This window comes from Felis catus, chromosome C1 (genome assembly GCF_018350175.1).
Source record: "Felis catus isolate Fca126 chromosome C1, F.catus_Fca126_mat1.0, whole genome shotgun sequence".
NCBI classification, from domain to species: Eukaryota; Metazoa; Chordata; class Mammalia; order Carnivora; family Felidae; genus Felis; species Felis catus.
In genome coordinates this window covers 42,946,723-42,958,860 of record NC_058375.1, presented here as the reverse complement: position 1 = coordinate 42,958,860, position 12,138 = coordinate 42,946,723, and the positions used below count along the sequence as shown (strand labels likewise).

At 45.4% G+C, this 12,138-nt stretch overlaps 1 protein-coding gene across 1 annotated transcript in view; it reads left to right on the top strand.

The window, feature by feature from the left end:
* The first annotated feature begins 153 nt into the window (after window positions 1–153).
* The window catches only part of SLC1A7 (solute carrier family 1 member 7), a 78,104-nt gene continuing 66,119 nt past the window's right edge, over window positions 154–12,138 (top strand). The window contains exon 1 of the mRNA XM_023258704.2: window positions 154–177. The gene's annotated coding sequence lies outside the window, so the exon portion shown is untranslated. The remainder of the gene's footprint in view (window positions 178–12,138) is intronic.

Sequence of the window (12,138 nt, the reverse complement as noted above, 5' to 3'; positions counted from 1 at the left end):
AAATTGGTTTCCATACAACACCCAGTGCTCATCCCAAAAGGTGCCCTCCTCAATGCCCATCACCCACCCTCCCCTCCCTCCCACCCCCCATCAACCCTCAGTTTGTTCTCAGTTTTTAAGAGGGAGGGATTTCTTTTTAATTTCTGATGCAGGAAGCTGAGTTGATCGTGCCTCTCGGTGAGTAGCCCGTTGTTGTCATTGGTCTGTGCGATGCTCTTTTCTGGTTTGATCCCCTAACCCCCTTCACTAATCGCCACCCCTCTTCATCTCCTCTCATAGGCATCTAGTCTCACGTCTTTGATATCTCTATACATACGCAGGTATTCTTGTGACATATGTCCTCTTGCTTTGTGCGTGCTTGTGTTTTGTATTTCTCTCCATGGTACTGTGATACATATGTTCCGCCTCTTACATTTTTTCCCAACACTGTTTTGAAGAGTCACGTTGCTGTATGTGTGTCTAGTCCACTGCCTCACCTGCTGTCTAAACCGCACAGTTGCTGGCCCCTCAGCTTACTTGTCCATCCCTCTGGCAGGGAAAACCTTCAGTACCTCTTCTGTCCGCTACCACAGACACCGTCACGATGAATATCCTCCTAGACATCCCCTTCTGTCTCTCCTGTAAGAGAACTTCCGTGGGAAATAAAGGGCGGACTTGCTGGGTCACAGGGTGCGTGCAAAGTAGAGATTATAGTCCCAATTTTAGAGCTGAAAAACCATGCTCACAATTACACAAACAGAAATTGGGGATCTAGGATTCATTTCCAGTATTTCTGCCTCCAGATCCTGGTCCAGTTCCAAGGCGCCTCTATAAATAACTAAATCTGGTCCAATCAACTCAACAAGCAGTTTCTCTGTTATGCGGATCTCAGTAATGAACTCAGATAAACCGACTGGGTTGTCTAGACATCTTGGCATTTGCTGTTAAGGGCGTGCTCGCCGCGGTGGGTACGTCGCCCTGAGACTGTGGCTTGAGGAACTCTGGCTTCTTTGAATTACTGACGATCCCTTGCACGTTACAGCAAAAAGCAGTCAAAATCATGTCCCACATGTATCGTCTTACTTCTCCTAACAACCCTGTGAGGTAGGAACAGTCACCATTTCCACTTTATGGTGAAGGAAACTGAGGTTCAGCATCATTTAGCTGTAAAGTGGCAGGGCTGAGAACTAACCCCAGGCCTCTGGGCCCAAGTCTAGTGTAATGTCCACCCCCACCCCCACCCCCACCCCTCTGGAGCTGGTAGCCTAGGAAAACAAGCCTGCCCCCCACAGTCAGGCATTTGGATGAGATCACAAAAGTTCAGAACCTTGAGCCAGTTGTTTGCAAATCCTGTCTGCAGATGTCTGGCATTCAGCGGGGCCAGCTCCAGCCAGGAGAGACCCCAGCTGGCACACAGAAGGGGGAGGAACCTGGCGCCAGGGAGTGTTTCTGGCCAGGGCGGTTCCCGAAGCTGCAGAATTCCACACCGTTTTGGCTGGTGGTGGCAAGGTGCGGTGACCTGAACCAATGAGGGGGCGATCTGGTTTCTCTCTCCTGGGCCTCCCCCAGCCAGTGAGAAATGTCAGTGATGGCAGAAAAGAACAACAACAAACGGACTCTGCTTTTGAAGTCTTTCCTGAAACATACGTCTAGTTTACTTTATTCCGTTCCGTTCAGCTTGCAAAGCCGTGCACTTGGAAAGACGTACTGTAGTTCCGTTTAACAAACATTTACTAACTACCTACCGTGTCCCAGAAAGGGTGCTCAGCCCTGGGGCCTTAAATGATTAAGCTCCCGCACCACGAGCCACTGAGCAAGGAATGTAACCCCTGTGAGCGGAGGGCAATACGCCAGTACCTGCTGCACAGGGTGGTTGCTGGGCCAGCAGCGTCTCAGCACAGAGTAAGCTCGACGAGCAGTTGAGTATGAGTACTCAACGTGGGAAGTGAGGAAGGTGGTAAATACGAAATGTTAGGGAGCCCAGGAGAGAGAGAGTGGATGGCCCCTGGAGAGAGCAGTGAGGCCACAGCAGGCTCTTCTGAGCAGAGATGATACGTAACTGCTACGGAGCCGTGGAACAAGTTCCCTGGGCAAGAGGCACAGGCAGCAGAGGGAAGTGTGGGTGACACTATGATGTCCCTGCCTTCTGTGAAGTGCCCGTACTCCGTGCTGCTTTGCCTCCATCTGTAGCCTGTGCGGGCCCCTCTCGGGCCCTGGCAGCCTGAGGTTGCACCTACATGCTCCCAGGCCCGTCTCTCCCCCAGACTAGAGTGCCTGAGGCCTACAACTGCGTGGTCAGCTCTTAGCACAGGGTCGTACACAAGGGCAGTCCTCATCAGAAATGTGTGAGGTGACTGAAAAACACAGAGGCATAAAAGAGCATGAACCACATGAGCAGTGGTGAGGAGATCGGCAGGGATCAAAGCTGGAAGCCAGCAGTGTTTAGGATGTCAAGGGCCCTGTGTAACAGGCAGGGGATTTGTCTGGATGGCTCGGATTAGGGTGGTAGCAGGAGGAGAGATGAAATGCAGGAAAAAGAAAGGATCGGTCGCTAAATGGATTTGCATGGGGTGAGGGGTTCGTGGAAGGAGTTGGGGATGGCATTCTGCTGCATCCTGAACTGGCTTCCTGCTTGGATAGTTTACCATGTTTGCACAAGGGTCGACAAATATTTATTCAAATGGGACTTCTGACATTCTGCTGTGGTTGATTGGTTCCTATCTTGACTTCTTAGCCTGCAAGGTACTTGTATTGGTCAGGGTTCTACAGAGAAACAGAACCAATATGTATATATACGTGTGTGTAGGGGTCGGGTGGGGGGGTGTATGAAGGAAGGGGAGAGAGAGACAGAGAGATAGATTTGTTTTAAGGAACTGACTCATATGATTATGGAGGTGCAAGTCCAAAGATCTACAGGGTAGGCCAGCAGCCAGAGACCCAGGCAAGAATCACAGTTCAAGTCCAAAGGCCATCTGCTGATAGAATTCTTTCTTTTTCAGGGGAGATCAGTTTTTGTTCTATCTAGGCCTTCAGCTTATTAGATGAAGTTCGCTCATGTTATGGAGAGCTATCTGCTTTACCCAAAGTCCACCAATTTAAATGTTAATCTCATGCAAAAACACCCTCACAGAAACATCCAGGATAATGTTTGATCAAATATCTGGGCACCATGGCCCAGCCAAATTGATGCATTAAATTAGCCATCACAGTACTCTAAGAAAACAGCCTCATTCCTGACATGGGTAGTCCCTCTGCAATAGAGACATTCTCTCTCTCTCTCTCTCTCTCTCTCTCTCTCTCTCTCTGTTATTTTCACACTCCAACAGGGTCACTTTGGGAAAAATTTCAGGGAATGTGTCCAGCCCTGTATTGCCCACATAGGCCATGCCATCCATTGTCCTCTTATCCCGGGGCCAGGACATATTCGTAGGAAGAAGTTTCTTTTGGCCTAGCTTCAAGTTCACTTATCCTTTCTTCTGCCAGCTCTAATCTGACTTTGAATTCCTCTAGTGATTTTTTTCATTTGTTACTGCTTTTTTCAGCTTCAGAATTTCTTTTTGATTTTTAAGTTTTCTTTCTCCTTACTGCCATTTTCACTTCATACATCATTTTCTTGACTTTCCTCACATCTTCCTTTAGTTCTCTGAACATCTTTATGATGGGTGCTTTAAAGTCTTTGTCCAGCATACCTGCCGTTAGGTCTTTTTCAGGCTCACTTCTGTTGATTTATTTTTTTCCCTTTGAGGGTCATACCTTCCTGTTTCTTTGTGTGTCTTACGATTTTGTTGTTGTTGCTGAAAACTGGACAATTGAATCTAATAATCTGGTAACTCTGGAAACCAGATTCTCCTCCTCCCCCAGGGTGTGCTGGGTTTTGTTATTGTTTTTATTTACTGTTTTTGTTGTTTTGATTGTTGTAGGCTGCCTTTGTGGTGAGGTTCAGCTAGAGGCATAAACTTCACACCTTCTCAGGTCTTTTCTGGGTCTGTGCATGCATTGTCTAATTTCCCTTGAAAGTTGTTTTTTTCAGTTGTTTTTGAACAAGCCGGTCATTAATGTCTGTCTCCCAAAAGGGAAAGAAGAGAAAAATGAAGGGGGGTGGGCAGCAATGCATAAAATTCCCAGCAAATCACTTCAGCTGGAGGGGGAGGGACTTGCAACAGTGGGGGGAAGTGTAACCGCAATGGCAGCCACCTCTTTGCACCTTCTGTGATAAGAAGCGGCAGTCAGTGTCAGAGCACAGATATTTGGGGGACAGGACACTTTTTGCATGCCTTGGCTCTTGCAAGTTGTGTGCAGTCTCCTCCAGAAACACAGGCACAGCTGCCTGCCATGTGGCTGGAGATGGGGGGGGGGTTGGTTGGGGTGGGCAGCTGCTACTGTGCTAAGAGCTAAAATTGATCAAAATGCACTACAATTTACTGTCCAAGTCTTCCCCTGGAATCTGCAAGCCTTGAACAGAGCCAGAGTTCCAAAATAGTTACATCAGACAGATTCTTCCAGTGCAATTGTTGTCTCAGTGGGGAGACAGATTCCTCATGCTTCTTACTGCTGCATCTTCCCAGAACCCCCTCTTTTCTGTTTAGTCTTAAAGAATTGTTTGGTTCATGGGGTGGACTGAAAGAAGAGGGTGTGCCAGGCGGTGGGAATAGCATGTGCAAAGACTGACGAGAACAGGCAGAAGCATGCCAGGGAAATGAAGAGAATTTTAGTACACGTGTGGGACAATGGGAAGAGGGAGAAGGGGAGGGAAAGTAAGGAGAGATGGAGACAAGAACATTCTCTGGATTTTATGGTAAATAAATTCTCATGTCAGAATTCCTGCTGATGTGAAAGTCAGAATTGTATTCAAGACTCAGAATATATAGTGACCAACCAAAGGCCCTGCACTCTAAACACAGCTATAAACAGAGCTAAAGAGAGCTTGAAAAGGATGTTTTGAATATTTTTTAAAAAGAGTCAGAAAACTTTTTGCTGTTTTCAGAGAAATTGTCTTCTCTATGCTTTGGAAATGGTGCCTACCACCTTGCATAGTTAATAGAAGTGGAGGGTCCTGTGGCCCCAGCATCTCATGGGCACAACAGCCTCTCAGAAGCCTTTTCTGAGGCCCCTCCCTGCAGGTCCTCTGCCTTTCTCACCTCTGCTGCCTCCAACCTTAGTCCTCAGTAACAGCCTGACAGCCTATTTACCCAGAATCTGAACAACCAAAAGAATCAAGGAATGAGAATGAAAGCAGTTTGCATTCCATTCCATTGGCAATAAATAATAAAAAAACAAACTCCAGTTGGGGAGTTAGTTCAACAATAGCCCCCAACGTGGGTGTAGCCCCACAGCCAGCACCATCCAACTTCTGCCCATTCTGTGTGGCACTTGAGACTTTCACAGCACCATTTATGAAATGATAGCATGACATCTGCATCTTTAAGAAGGATTAAGGTCTTTTCAATGAGGAGCATATTCAAGGGCATTTAGACTCTCTGACTGAGTCAACCAGAAAGTTCTATTAACTAAAAATTTCCATTTTCAAAGAATTCAGAATAACTGAGAGTTCATTGGAATCTCCCTAAAATGAAGTAAAATAAGTTTACTCTCTTAAACTTAATCTAAGAACGTGGAGTTGCAGCAATGCAGTTCACCTTAACTTAGAGGGCTATTCATTAACTTGATTTATTTAGCGTCCACTATGTGCCAAGCACTGTACTGGTTTAGTGGTTAAACCTCATAACCAAGGGGTAGGAACCTAAGTGCACTCAGTTGAGCAGAATGGAGAGACTTCCCAATGGAAATAAACAAAGACCCAAATGAGAACAGAGGCTATCATTTTAGAGCTTACTGTACCTAAGGAGTCAGCCCCCATCATTTGCATTTGGTAGAGATTCAAAGGCAGGCACTGAGCAGGAAAGCTTTATGGTAAAATAAAAAGGAGACCTTCAAGGGTGCTCTGCCTGGAGGCTATTGAAGGGAAGCAGGGCATCTGCATGTGATTGGCTTGGGAATGTCTTTGGCTTTCTCTGGCTAACCTGAGTTGGAAGTAGGGGCAAAGAATAGGAAAGATGACTGTCATTGACCAAGCTTGACTGTCCTGGGCTGGTTACTGTAGAGGTTTGTGGTTTTCCTTACCAAACTTGTTGCTGCTGGGGTTGTAGGTCAGACTTCCATTGTCATTATGGTCTGGCCATTGTCTGTTTATATATTCAGTCTCTCAGTACACACACATCCCTGATTTTCATTTTCATTTTCACACTATTTGAGATGTTCATCAAACAGGACACAAGCCAGAGGCAACACTGGGTTAAGAAGTGAGGAGTGGAGTTGAGCACAACGATGGACAGACAGCAGACACTGGAGTCCATGGTTCTATTACTGAGGCTGGGAGACAAGTCCAGAATATCAGACTTCTGTTATGGCTCACCCTCAATTCCTTTCTATTCATTCTGTTCACCCAACAAATATTTCTATTTGTTATTTCTGTGTGAAAAGTTGTCTTGTGTTTCCTCCATGAGGCTTCCTCCAATACCCACCATCTGTTCTGATGTTTCAGCTGGCTTCTTCCTCCAAGTTTCTGAATATCCCTTCCTCCAGTTTCTGAATCCTCTTAATTGGTTGAATGGTACCCTCTCCCCTCCTTCCCCCCCAAAAAAAAGGTATGTCTACATCCTAATCCGTGGAAGCTGTGACTGTGACCTTATTTGGTAAAAGGGTCATTGCAGATATAATTATGTTATCTTAAGATAGGATCATTCTCAATTACCCAGACAGGCCCTATAGCCAATTCCAAGTGTCCTTGTAAGAGTGAGTCAGAGGGAGACCACACAGACACAGAGGAGAAAGCAATGTGAAGATGGAGGCAGATATTGGAGGGACATGGCCACAGACCAAAGAGCGCCAAGGATTGTCAGCAGTCACCAGAAGCTGGGAGGGAGGCATGGAATGGATTCTCCCACAGAGCCTCTGGAGGGAGCATGGCCCTGCTGACATCCTGATTTAGAACTTCTAGCCTCCAGAACTATAAGCTAGATTTCTGGGGTTTTTTTTAATTTTTTTTTTTAACGTTTATTTATTTTTGGGACAGAGAGAGACAGAGCATGAACGGGGGAGGGGCAGAGAGAGAGGAAGACACAGAATCTGAAGCAGGCTCCAGGCTCTGAGCCATCAGCCCAGAGCCTGACGCGGGGCTCGAACTCACGGACTGCGAGATCGTGACCTGATCCGAAGTCAGACGCTTAACTGACTGAGCCACCCAGGCGCCCCTAGATTTCTGTTTTTTTAAGCCACCGTGTTTTGTGGCCATTTATTACAACAGCCACAGGAAATGAGTCCAGTCAGCCTTAGGAAGGAGTTACTTTTGTTCAGGTCAAATAATTGTGTGATTTTTGATACTGTGTTTATATAAATACTGTTAAAATCACCTAACATATTTTTTCAAAAGAAACAGACAAAATACCCATTTTGATTATTTCTATTTCAACAGACAAAATACTCACCATTTTGATGATTTCTATTTCTTCATGTTCTCTTGTGTTTGTTATACTTTCAAGTATTGTAAACCTAGTATTTGCCACGCTTCCCTTTCAGTCATTTCTACAATGGAGCTATTGTCCCCTGTGGTTTCATTGTCTTCACCATGACAGTCATGGTTGTGGTTCTTAGAGTGGGATGGCAAGCTTTGATTATTTAATCGCTATTGTTAGGTAGCTAGGCTATTTTCACACTTTTTAAACTTTTTGTTACAGATAATGTTATAGTGAAAAAAATCATAGAAATAAGAACCATTTGTGGTGTGTCCATGATGCCTCATGCTCACGCACTTCACTTTATAAGGTTGTAGTTAAGCCTCTCAATAAAGAATTATTTGAAGCAGAAAGAAAGAGAAAGAAAGAAAGAAAGAAGAAAGAAAGAAAGAAAGAAAGAAAGAAAGAAGAAAGAAGAAGGGAAGGAAAAGAAAACTTCTTTCATGGGGAGACAGGTATTACTGATGAAGAAAATGGGGCTTTGAGATGTCAATCCACATGCCCCCAAATCCCATAAAGCTAAGAAATAGGAGAGTCTGGTCTGCAGTTTGACCTTTTTGCCTCCCAAACCCACACTTTGTCATTAAGCCATACTGCCTCCCAAAGTTAGTACAAATAAAAATTTTAAGTTGCATCATCTTCAAACTACATTCCCAGGAGTGAGAGGACAAAGTTGAGAGTTAAACACCTATCGTGTTCTAAAAAAGTATGCCGTAACCTCCTGGACTGGGTATTTTCTATTGTGCCACCCCAGCTGCGTCCTCTCTGCATCCTTCTCTGCCCTGCTCTGTGATCTGGGAGGCTGAACCCTATAAACCCATCATCACCCAAGTGCCTTGTCCTCTGGCTTCAGATTGGGTGGGAGGAGAGAGTGGCCAGTTATTTCTTGCTCTGTCTGCAGTTTGGACAGTGGCTGTGTCCCTCCCCCTCTGACCTTCTGCTGCTGACTTCAGTCCTCTCTGGTTTCAGCAATGACAGCTTCCTGCTTCTCTGCCTTCAGGCCCATGTGTGGGTGGGACTGGTTCTCCTGGTTCTGGTCCCAGAGTGCTTCACCATCCCTGGTTGGCTCCCTTAACTCTGCCCTTTCCTCCCTAGGCACCCTCATGCTCTCTCTTGAGTTAATCTTCAGGTCTCCTTCCTGCAGAATGGTTGTACTGTTCAAAGGTTTCTCGACAGAGAATGATCCCTTTGAAACCTGAAATCTGGAAGTGCAAGAAAGAGTTGCCGGGCAGGTGTGGGATCCCTTTGGATGCAGACCTTTCCAAATCTTTCTGTTATGTCCTTCAGCCGTGACTTCTACATGAGGAGTGTGGGCTCAGCTACACTGTCTTCTTTCCCCAGATAGATACCTCTTCTAGGTAGAGACACCTTCTCCCAGGAATTTGGGATTGGGACCCAGAAACCGCTATTCCTCATGATGGTGCTGAAACCGAGAGGTCAGCTACTGCTGGGTGTGGGACAAGTGGTCCACCATGGCATGTTGGAAGACAGATTCTTGATCTGTACAGAGAGAGGGAGAGAGAGAGAAGACTGAAGGGATGCAACAAGAGAAGAAGGTATGAGAGAGGAGATCACTCTAGAGGGATAGAGAAGGAATCTGAACTCCTGACTTTTCAGTTCTTGGTTCTAGACCCTTGTGAAGCCCAAGTGGCCTTATCTTCAGGCCCTTTAAATGCTCTCCATTTCCCTTCTCACAAATCACCCCCTTTAGTTTCAGCTAGTTTGAGAATATTTCTGTTTAGCCAAGTTTTCTCTGGTAAAGACCATTTGCCACATGACACACACTTGACCTCGTGGGGAAAGCCCCACCCAAGAACCCCATGACAGGTGAGCAGGCGTGAGGCCTTATCAGCTTCTATTACAGGAGCCCTTTGGTGCTCACCCCTAGGAGGTGCAGGGATGCCTGGACATCATGGTGTTCTCTGGCCTTGAGGGGTGGGGGCCTGTGCAGCAGCCTGCTCAGGCTTAGGCTACTGCTTGGGCATAGGAGGGAGGGAGGCTGGTGGTAACAAGGGCCCAGCAGTATGTACAGAAGGCCTGAACACAGTGCACACTCTTTTATCTTAAGGTAATAGTCAGGCATGCGAAGATGCTATTCATGAGTATTTCTTCCAGCACTATATATAATAGCAAAACATTAAGAAATAAACCAAATTTCCAACTATCAGGGACTAGTCAACTAAATTGTGGGACAGTGATAAGGCACTAAAAAAAGCCTTTTTTTTTTTCAACGTTTATTTATTTTTGGGACAGAGAGAGACAGAGCATGAACGGGGGAGGGGCAGAGAGAGAGGGAGACACAGAATCGGAAACAGGCTCCAGGCTCCGAGCCATCAGCCCAGAGCCTGACGCGGGGCTCGAACTCCCGGACCGCGAGATCGTGACCTGGCTGAAGTCGGACGCTTAACCGACTGCGCCACCCAGGCGCCCCGCCTTTTGTTTTAAAAAAGGGGAAATTTTGTTATTCATAGGAAAAGATGTTCATAATATATTAAGAAACAGTATCTACAATAGTTACAACATAGAAGCAACCCAACTGTCTACTGGCAGATGAATGGATAAGCAAAATGTGGTATATACTTCCAGTGGATATTCAAGGAAAGAAGGAAATTCTGCCATATGCTACAACATGGGTGAACCTTGATGACATTACACTAAGTGAAATGAACCAGTCACAGAGAGACAAATACTGTATGGTTCCACTCGCCTGAGGTTCGTAGAGTAGTCAGATTCATAGACAGAAAGCAGCATGGTGGCTGCTGGGGGCTGGAGGAGGGGGACGGGGAGTCACTGTTTAATGGGTAAAATGTTTCAGTTTGTGCAAGATGAAAAGAGTTCTAGAGAGGAATGGTAGTGATATTTGCACAAGAAGATGAATGTACTTCATACCACTCACCGTATACTTAAAAATGATTACGAGGGAAATTTTTATAAAAAGAAATGGAAAAAAGAAAACAGCAATATGTATGTGATCCAGCAATTTCACTTCTACATATATACTCAAAAGAATTGAAAGCAGAAACTCAAACAGATACCTGCACACCCATGTTCATAGCAGTATTATTCACAACAGCCAAGAGATGGAAACAACCCAAGTGTCCGTTGGTAGATGAATGGATAAGCAAAATGCGACATAAACATGCAATGGGATATTATTCAGCCTTTTTCTATCCTTTTGCTCATATGATAAGTTGTCTCTCCCTTTCTCACTTTCACCAGAAGACAACATCTGTTCGTCAACAAGACTAAACTCAGCTGATACCTCCTCCAAGAAGGGGTTTGGAGCACCTGTGTTTGGAGATCCTTTTTAGTCTCCCAAGACCCCTCTACGTAGCTTATGTCACACAGATCGTGAGTTCCTTGAAGCAGTGTCAGGTCTCATCGGTGCCCAGCCCGGTGCCCAGCCAGGGTAAAAGCTTGGGTTAGCTGAGCTGAACAGAACTCATCTCTTACCTGAGATGAAGCTGGTTTCTTGATGGAGAATACCCAGTCTTGCAGCGAGGTGTGCAGCTGAGTTTCCACCCCATTTGGAAAATGATGCCAAGTTTCTATTGTCCTAAAAAAGGGAGAAGGATCCTAAGTCTAGGTGGGGTTTTTTTTTCCATCTTGTATCTTTATTTAATTATGTCATGGTTAGAGAAGAAAGGTTCTGATGGAGGCTGTGTTCTCACAGGGAAATAAAGCTGCGGTGTGGTGGAAGGCACACAACCTGAGAGTCAGATCCATGGGGGGAGGGTGGGGATAATCCTAAAAGAATGACTTCACTCCTCTGCGATTTAAGTTCCTCATTAAATTGCAGTGATAATCCCTGACCAGACTACTTCGTAGGCTTATTGTGGGAGAAAGTGAAATAATGGATAATGAAAAGACGGAAGGAAGGAAAGAAGGGAGGGAGGGAGGGAAAAGGATGAACAGATGGAAAGAGGTTGGGACGCGAGACAGGAGGGAAGAAAAGGGAGATAAAGGTTGAGAGAGGGAAGGAGGGAGAAAGGGACACGGACAATGGTAGGTGACTAGCTTTCTAGAGAGCCAAGTCCAGGGCATAGCAATACCAGAAAAAATGAAAACAAAAGGCTGGAAGTCTACAGTCCTTGCCTGGACTCTCCAGAAACCCTCATAGGGGAAACACTGGTAGAAATCAGTCTGATCAAACACATTAAACTTCACTGTCTCTGCTGGATCCCAGTGAGCCTACCCTAGCAACAGGAGAATATTGTAGCAGGACATTCTATCAAATTGCATTTTGTCTTGGGTTTTCATCACACAACTTTTCCAGACTCCAGGTCTTCCTGTTTCAGGCATCCAGTTTCACCACTGAAAATAGAAACTCAATGAGATAATTAGCATTCGAAACTGACTTGACTCCATTTTTAGCCTTTATTGAAAATCAATTATTGTGATGGGGAAATGTAACTTTCTTGGCCAGTGACATGTCTGTGTATATCCTGTATTTGAATTTTGTCAGTGTTTTTCACCTGAACTTGAGCTACTCAAGAGCAGAGAACCCATCATATGACCACATAGTAGGTCCGTCATCTCTATGCTAATTAACTAACCAATTAACAGACCCCAGGGGTACTGAAAGCTGATAATGGATAATGAATGCCTCTATTGCTATATTCTTTCAATATTTCATATACTTCTGCTA